The 9926-nt window shown below is 37.1% G+C and overlaps 1 pseudogene; it reads right to left on the bottom strand.

The window, feature by feature from the left end:
• Positions 1-3613: 3613 nt before the first annotated feature.
• Positions 3614-9014, bottom strand: LOC129048989 (tripartite motif-containing protein 64-like; annotated as a pseudogene).
• Between the last annotated feature and the right edge of the window lie 912 nt (positions 9015-9926).

Here is a 9926-nt window from a genome sequence, read left to right as displayed (position 1 = left end):
CCCAACTCAGCCTCCTGAGAAGCTGGGACAACAGGTGCACACCACCACTCAAGGCTAATTTTCTGTTTATTTTTTGGTAGAGATAAGGTCTTACTATGTTGCCCAGGCTGACCTCAAACTCTTGGCCTCCACTGATTTTTCTGCCTTGGCCTCCCAAAGCACTGGGATTATAAGAATGGCCACTGTAACCAGCTTTAGATCAATTTTATTTAATACAGATAGCTTCCCAACTGAAAATATCGTATTGGAATTCTCTTAATTCAGCAAAGCAATGTTATTACTGACCCAGTCTTCACTTATTTTCAGCTTACATGCAAGAACAATATTACCTTTATTTTTTAATTTGTTTTATTTTATATTTTCAAGGTGCACAATATGTCGTTTTGAGATACATGTGCATAAGGAAATGATTAGTATAATGAAGAAAATTAACAAATCGATCATATCACTTAGCTCTGCTTCTTTTTATGATAAGGACACCAAAAATCTAGTCCCTCAGAATATTTCCCAAAAACAATACAAGATTATCTAATATACCTACAGGTTGTACATCAGATTCATTTATTCTACATTACTGCACCTTTACAACTTTTGCCCTTCATTTACGTATTTCCTTCCCACCAATGTAACCACCTTTTTTAATGTATTGAACTTATAAAAATAGATTTCAAATATGAGTGGGACCATGAAGTATATTTCTCTGTGTGTCTGTCTTATTTCACTTAGGAAACCTGCCATTTACATGTCTCCTAAATTTAGTACAGAAATAAGGTGCTAGTCAAGAATATGTCTCAGTTTTGTTAGATTTTTTTTTTCAAGTTATCCTCTTTATCATTTTTTACTTTTTGTACTATAGAAGAGTGAAAATCCTTGTATTAAAAAAAACTGTAACCAGGCTATTGATAAATAACTTCTTTTAGGGATAAAAATTTCAGGAAGTTCAAGATTTATATATTAATGATTGACAATGTTCTTAGTGGTCTCTCTTTGATTTATTTCAATTGTAAGTAAGTCTTGGTGATATTCTAACATAAATTCTGACAGGTGAAGGGAATAAATAAAGTGAATATTTCTAGGAGAATCAATAGAATAAAAATATCTTGGTTAAATGGCTAAGAAAATATGGTAAATAGACGCAAAAACTTTTTCATCTTCCAAAATCAGAGTCAAATACTAAGTGATCGTAAAGTAGCTAATTCTGTCTTTCTGCCAAAGTGAATCTGAGCTAAATTAGAAGAATGTCAGGAATAAATTTTTCCTTGAAATCTAGCAACAAATAATGTAAGTAAATTATGAGGCTTTGACTGTTGCATAGAGTTTTAGCATCAACAGAAAAGCTCACAAAACATAGGTGAAAATCAAAAAGGAGTGCTAGGTTGGAGCCCTAAGGTGAGTAATTTTATCACCTCAGATCACTTGGAAAAAAGCAGCGAGTCCGAAAGAAGCTGGTGGTAAGCTTTCTCTCCGCTAACTCCTAATGTTCTGCATGAAATGTGTGGAGGCAGAAGAGAGACAGTTTATTATAGTCTATGTGGTATAGAGTGAAGGAATAAGAGAATATTTCTGATAAGTATTTTCAAAATTTGGAGAATCATTCCTATCAAAATCATTCATTTAAGGGACTAAAATACAAATAAGATGTTTCTTGCCACGTAACCCTCAGCTAGCCAGGCTCTAAAAAGGACAACCCTGGACACCTCGACAGTGGTAAAAAGCAGGGTTTACTCACTCTTGAATACTAAGAACTGGTGCTAACCTTAGGCAGCAGCTTATCTATTTGGTTGAGGTTCAGCTTTGTTTCATTGAACAAATCTCTTGGGTTATTTTCAGTTGTGCCAGTCATTGAATTTGTTTTCTGAATCAAATGATAAGAATAAATATGGTTTAGAGTGTAAACAGCATTCCCAGATACATTACAACTTGGTGTCCCACCTGCCTAATTTTGAACCTATAGGACGGGAATAAATGCATTGTGAGAAACACCAGGTGATTTCCTTAAAGCCAAATACTCTTGTCCCTCCTACTTTTCTTCCAGCTTTCCTGCTGCATGGGACATGGCAATAAATGGAAGTTTCCTGCACACAGAGGTGAAATTCACCCATTGAAGATGTCAGTCTTCTTCTTGACCAACTCCTATATTGGTACAAACATGTGAGAGAAATGCACCTTCTGAATCGTTTCAAATTCGTGGTCTTTGTTAGAGCACATAAGCCGGTGTGCTAGGAGACGTAGCTATTACATTCTGTTATAGAATTTTCCATTCTCTATCATCTGGATTGTTATTTAAAATGTAAACAAAGTTTGTTATTTCTACTGCATAAGAAGGTTTATACCACTTTACTCTTAGCAAGTAATTAAATTTATATGTCAGTTTAAATAAGGACAGCCTCCGTTATTATAAGTCCTCTTCCTGTTCCCATCATCTTATATAGGAACCTTCCTCTTTCGACAGTTTATATTAAAAAACCTAAGACAATTGAAATCAACCTTGTAAAAATTATGCTACAATTATTTTAAATCCTAACATAATAGTGTTATCTTTGATATGAATCTGAAAATCAATTCATTTCTTATCTTTTGATAGATATTCATTAGTATGTTCTATCCTATTTCGTTACTTATATTTTGGAAAAGTTACTTAATGTTAGAATATTTATACATATTAACTCCTCTACTTATCCATTTACTCATCTTATTTACTGTGTAATCTATTCTAAAAATTGCATTGAATAATTGTAATATATTAGCAAAGAAGGCAAATACTGCCATTGCCCCCTTGGAATTTTCAATCTGGTAGTAACAAGTATAAGAGTTTTCTGAATATTTTAATCTGATATAATATATTCAGAGAAGATGTAATAGCAGAGCAACCCAGCACTGAAAAACTGTTGTATGAGCTGAAATGTGATTAATAACTAGGATTCTGAGAAATAATACAGTCTGTGAGGTCAACTTAACTTGTTTAGACTTAGAAAGAAAATAAGCACTCTTTTTATTCTCTGTCAGATAAGATATCCACCACTTCATTATTCTACCCCAGCCTGGTTCAAATATACAACTAAGACAAATGATTTACAGTGTGTACAAACTGAAAACATACTCTCTGAAAAAGAAATCAGATTAAAAAAAAGAGCTTACATTGTATGATTTTATTCACCTGAATGCAAAAACATAAAAAGTAGATTAAGTGCTGTCAAGGAATGGGGGAAGGTGAATGGAGAATAAGTGTTAATGTGTATTGGGATTCTTCTGGAAGTGATAGAAGTCCACAGGCAGTAGAGAGCTCTGATGCCTGCACAAGTGTGACACACTAACAATCTCTGAATTAAATATATTAGAACATGACTTTCACAGTAAGTGACTGAATCTCAAAAAAACTAGTACAAAAAAAAAACCATTATTGATGTTCTAGTAAAGATTCCACAATAATTTATTAATTAAAATAACTTAATTAACAAATGTACACATTCAAGGTGGTTATCCCATTTATAACCGTAAAGTAATTACATTCCATGAAGTTACAATGAGCTCACAGGCTCTCACACATAGGGTCTTAGGACGCTATTTGCCTCATATATGGGAGGTCACAACAAATCATCATGAAACCAAATTTTCATGTACAACCAAAGCAAAAGAAAGGCCTCAGAGGGGAAGAGAAGGAGGAAGGAGGAAAATCATAGATAAGAGAACCTTTAGAAACATCAAAAAAACTCACAGATCCATTATCATAATCCAGAAACACCCCAACCCGACCCTGAGGCCTTTGCACATACTGAATTAAAGGTGGAGAGTTGGTGGAGAGACTATAGTGATTGCTCCTCTTTGAGGAAATTGAAAAAAATGTTTCATCAGAATCAAAAACGATACTGGTATCTGCTGTCCTGGAATCTCGACAGACTCCCAGAATCCAATTGGAGGAGTGGGTCACATCCACTTCCCAGTAATGCTTGCCGGAGGTGAATGCTTGCGCTCCCCACACAGCAAAGCTCTCCACTCCCTGGAGATCCATGGGTGCACTGAGATGGTCATCTCCAAATATCACATGTCTCACATCCTCAGAAAGGCTTATATAGCAAGGAGTCATTTCCGTGCTCAGAGCATTATCCACTGACAAGGAAAAAATATTATATTAGTGAGTGTTATGAGGGACAGAGGCTCTGTGGCCCAATTATTTACTTCATTTGCTCTTCTTCCTAGAAAATACAGAAAAAAGGAAGCCAAGAGAGTTCAGCCCCATGCATCCATGAAGATGAAATGTTATTACACCTCTACAGCATATACAATTATGTATCATTCCTTAAATAATAGAGAAAAAATGTGACCATGTCACTGGGGAAATAATGATTTAATGTCTACATCTGCATAGTTTGTTTCAGGACATATGCAAAATGGTTTTTTTTCTTCAATAGAAAACTCTTCTTGTATTATTTGTCTTTAAGATCATCAACAGGTAGACATCAATTTGCTGTGATGTGAGTATTTATTGGAATGTAAGTTATGCCTGTTATAGTCTCAAACATCAAAAATTTGGTAGAAATTAACACATGTAAAATTTATAAGTTTCTTAAAAAAAATACTCTGGCTTTACATTATCTGTTTATCTCCTGATTCAATCCACTCTGGGTTCCTGCCCTCTGCTACTTAGACCTGCTCTCTAGAATGGGCCTAACATGGTTAAGCCACGTTCACAGATCCCTCACCTTTCACTTGTTACAAGGTGTTTCTGATGGCATTAGAATTGTCCTGGTTATGGATATTTTAGTCATTTTCTTTGTTGATCAAAATGTTCTGATTTTGTAAATAATAAAGGGTGCTTGTAGAATGCATGTAAATGCACAAAGAATAGAAAAAATTAAAAACCATTATGCCAAATCTAAGCCTTCAAAATTGAATTAAATCGAACAAACACGAAATACTGATGCCACCATGAGAACTAGTGTCTTCATAACTACATGATCTGAATATTCTTCGTCCTCTTATTCTGCAGATAAAGTATGTATCTTGCTTTACATTTTCATCAAACTGTAAGTCAGGAAATTGAGCTTTGATCATTGTAATATTACTATGCAGGTAGAGAAGATGCACATGTTTTGGAAAACTATGTATTACCTACATGTCAAACCTAATAAAACTTAAACGGGAAAAGCCTCAACCAAGGGACCCAATAAGGAAGTAATTTGAGGCCGGACTGCCAAGCAGCTGGCTCTTGCCTCTGAAGTTGTTGAGCATGTCTAGGACTCCAGTTATGCGCCATGAAGTGAGCTCTGGGTTCACTGGCTGGGGCTTTTGCATCTGTGCCAAATCAGTCCTGCAAAGAAAATGGCCTCAGTTATATTTCCAGGCCCAGAGCTAATCACATAGTCATACGAAGATATCATATTTTCATGTAAGATGTTTCCTCAGAATTCTGCCAGTTTTGATTAACTGGGTGTACATTTTATTCCACACTCTAGGGGCCATAAGGATGTTACTTTTTCTAAACTTTACTTCCATAAAAACCCAATTTCCCCAGATATGTTATTCTCAGACATTATACAACTTCTAAAGTCATTAAAAGTCATTGCCTCCCTCTGCCCATCACACCACTTGAGGGTATGCAGAAATCCTGGAAATATTTCAGAGAGCAGAAAACTCAGGCAAAAACTTCTGGGACCTCAGCCTGCAGTTGTCACTAATGCTAGTCAGTGTCTAACAGAGAATGTTCACTGAGACAAAAGGCTTTAATCTTCCGTGCAAAACAAAGGAGTCTAATTCCAGCCTGAGAACCCTGCCACTGAGGGTCCCGAGGCAACCATTTTCCTGAGGTCTTTCCTAGAACTGGGTGTATGGTGATGGAGCAGACCCGGGTCATTGACGCTTTTAGGAACAAAACATCCCTCCTCAGCCCATCCTTAGGGAATCTCTCTCCTCCCTCTGTCATTTTTTTTTTTAACCTCCCACCCTTCTAGAGTAGAAGACACCTCTATGATTCCTCAGAGTAATTTTGTATTAAGATCTGTGGGGTATGGCCAGTCAGGATGGATGGATTGGGAAGAACAAACTTCCGAATGGCAAATTGTTTTTATGTATATTTTAATTCATACAAATTTTGAGGTGAAAACTTTCCAGACCAAAGAGAAGAAGACCTCAGGCCCTCTTTTGAAACAAAATTGGAATTAGCCACTGACAACGATGTTAGTACTCAAAATGTATACATCCCCTTCTTTCACAACAGAACAAATTTTTCAGAAATAGCGTTTTTTTAGTGTAAACTCACCTTGCTGATACATTTCTCACATCCTGCAAAAAAATGAAAGATAATGTTAATTATGAGAGATTTTTCCTTCTGCATCTTTTCTCATCCTCTTGTTTCTTTCTGTTTTAGTGTTTTAATAATGTGTATCTTTTTATTTCCTGCTAAGGAATCATTGAAGGCTACATTGATAACAGAACCTCAACTAAACAATGAAAAGCTTCATCAGTGGGCATTAAGAAGAAAGGAGCTCAGCAAGAGATGGTGGAGTAAAGCAAAGATATCTAGGTTTCCAGTGTCATTAATTTCCTAATCTTATTTCCAAGGAAAGGTCTGACCACACATGACAACTATTAAAACAAAACAGAGAACCATATGAGAAACAGAGCACATGGACATTGATGAGCAGCTTTGACAAACCTTGCCCAGGCAAGGGGAAACCCCTCAATGTCTTCAGCAAATCACTGCTGTGTGGGACATCAGAGTGAGGAGGAACTAGGGCATATAAATGGAGAATTACTAACCTTCCCCTGGCCTAGAGTTCTAATGATGTTAAATGATCTCTCTGTGTGGATAGTAATCCAAATTATATTGAAGAGAACTTTGTTACATATTATCTGCTAAAATGGCAAAAATTTCCCAAACATTACCAAAGTGTGCAGTAATAAGTGAATGGAGAAATGTAATGGTGGAAGTCAGACAGCATGTGCCACTTAGCTTAGAGCAGTGACATATGCTGGTGAAATTTGCATGTCCTGGCAGCATTGTCCAGCAAAGGCTTCCTGTCTCTGAGGGTGGACCTTCCCTCCTCACCTGGAGCAGCTCCACGTCAGGCATGTGGCATGCCTCCCACAGCTCTCTGTACATGTCTTTCATCCCTTCTAAATGTTGGGTCATTCTCACTTGACTGTCTTGTAGTAGTTGGAAAAGCTCTTTTGCTTCTCTTTCCAGTGCCTGCAGATGCTGTTGCTCCTCCTCATGGAGAAATACATGCATCTTTTGATAATGAATAGTGATTATCCTCTTCCTTAATGACACATAGTCCTGCAGAGATGTTTGGTTAAAAGGATTACATGTTCTCACTCTCAATAGAAAACTTCAAATAATTATATGCTGGGTGTAATCAAGAAACTTATAAACTTTCTGCCTCACTCTTGCAAGGAGTCTTGAATATTGGCTATCTTCTTCTGTCCATCTTTTTCAATGTTCCTATTTCTCTCCCTTTTTAAATCAAACCTATATAAAGACTCCTGGTTTCTGTCACTGTGACACTTCTTCACAGTTGTTACTGAGTCAATTGTTTCCTCTATTAATCTCTCTTTTAGGATTTTTCCATGTCTGATTCACCTACATGTTAAAAAACATTTAGCCATACACCATATTATGCAGAATTTTTTTACTTTTACCATATTTTTACTCTATATACTATTCTATTTCTTTCATCTTCCTCACACGCAATCTTAGTGAAAGGTTGTCTCATCTGCAGTGTCTGAAAAGGTTTATGCCAACCTTCAAATTTCAACTAGAATACACATCATGCCGTTTATCCAATATACTAGAATTAATTTATCTAGCTTGTGTGGGCTTCTCTGTTTGCAACTCCTATTATATCAATTGAAATCACTATATTTTCTTGGGATGAAATCACTATCTTTCAACTGGTAGTTTGAATTTAGCTAAAAAGTATAAGCTAACATTGTGTTTATTCGTGTAAAAACAAAGAAAACATTTTCATCTTACCTTTAACGAATGAAATGTTCTAGTTTCCTGATTTAGATTGTTTCATGTCTCTTGAATGATTTTCCATAAATAGTCCATTTCGTTTATAAGTTTCTCCTGCAAAAGAAGCAAGAAGCTTAGCAATAATGAAGACAGTAGAGTAGATTTCATACTCTTATCAATAAAGAAAGGCTGTAATTGAAAGAAACATAAATTAAGTTAGAGTGGAGTGGTCAGATTTTTCCAAGTTAAACCCATTTGGTTCTAATAACTTGGATGTGAAAAGTGATAGAAACATAATAGAGAGTTTTAAGGGACCTTTTGGATAATATTATCAATTTTCTGAGAAACTGGCTTTTATATAACCTGACTTCTTTGAAAAGTGTTCTTGGTGCTGGCCACCAGCTCCACAGCTCCATTGTACACGTTTGAACAATTTTTCTAAGGAAACCTCCTTTAGTGAAGTCTCAACACAGCTATGATTAGAGTGCCAAATTAGTCAGCAACATTGAAAGGACACATTTGTGTGTTATGATTGACATGGAATAATCACCACATCCACCATCTGCATTCTCATCACCATCATTATCATAGGCCCTCATCATTCTTATTTGGGATTCTGTATAATTCAAACTGCCTTAGAGGCATCACGTACCCTGCATTCCTCAGCAGCCCATCCTATTGGGCTGTGGCTGTGAGCCGCGTGCTCTGGTGACTCAGAGCAGGGCCCACAGATCAATCTCTTGTCAGCCTCACAGAAGAGCTCCTTAGTCTCCTCATGGAGCACACAGATATTGTCTGAGTTGTTGATGTTCTGAGGTCTGGTCTGTCTGGCTAGGGAAGCCAGCTTTTTGAGTGCCACATTGGTGTTGAAGTTGGGCTTCTCTGAGATTTTTCTGCACATAGGGCAGTGCATTGGTGCTCTGCCTTCTTCTGAGCAGAGGCAGAGGCAGGGCCTGCAAAAGCTGTGCCCACAGTCAATGGCGACCGGGTCTATGAAGTAGTTCATGCAAATGCAGCAGATGAGCTCATTCTGGAAGACTCACAGGGCATCTGAATCCATCTTTCTGAAAATTAAAATAAAAAAAAGTGAGAATTTCTTTCTCTTATTTTTATTTGCCCTGATGAAAAGGAAAAAAAGGCCAGTGGACAATTTTCCTTATCTACTTGAGCTCTGTCCAATATGTCTAATAAGTTAGCTCCAGTACAAACTGAGATATAGTAAATGCAAACATGCTGGATTTATAAAGTTTTCCCTCAATAGCCATTGAAGATTCGGTCCAGGACTCCCTGAGATACCAAGATCTGAAGATGTTCAAGTATCTTCTTAGTAAATGGTGTGGGATTTGCATGTAACCTAAACCTATCCTCCTGAATACTTTATGTCTAGATTACTTTGAATGCCTAATACAATGTAAATGCTGTGTAAATACTTGCAATGCCATACTGTTTAGGAACAGCAAGAAGATTAAAAATACATACATGTTTGGCAGGGCGTGGTCATTCATGCCTGTAATCCCAGCACTTCGGGAGGCCGAGGCGGGCGGATCACGAGGTCAGGAGATCGAGACCATCCTGGCTAACACGGTGAAACCCAGTTTCTACTGAAAATACAAAAAATTAGCAGGGCGTGGTGGCGCATGCCTGTAGTCCCAGCTATTCAGGAGGCTGAGGCAGGAGAATAGCTTGAAACCAGGAGGCGGAGGTTGCAGTGAGCTGAGATTGCACCACTGCACTCCAGCATGGGTAATAGAGTGAGACTCTGTCTCAAAAAAACAAACAAACAAACAAACAAAAAGTACATGCTCAGTACAGCTGCTTTTTTCTCCCTGTAAATATTTTTTATCTGAGATTAGTTGAATCCACGGGTATGAAACTTATGGGTATGAACAACCATGATGCAAATGAGAAAATGAGACGACAGTCCTCATGGCATTTTTGTTAAGCAAGCCGTGCTCTCAGTCATTTCCAGTTA

Source organism: Pongo abelii, chromosome 9, assembly GCF_028885655.2.
Source record: "Pongo abelii isolate AG06213 chromosome 9, NHGRI_mPonAbe1-v2.0_pri, whole genome shotgun sequence".
Taxonomy (NCBI): Eukaryota; Metazoa; Chordata; class Mammalia; order Primates; family Hominidae; genus Pongo; species Pongo abelii.
The sequence above is the reverse complement of the archived record's forward strand: the minus strand, read 5'-3'. Positions and strand labels throughout refer to the sequence as shown.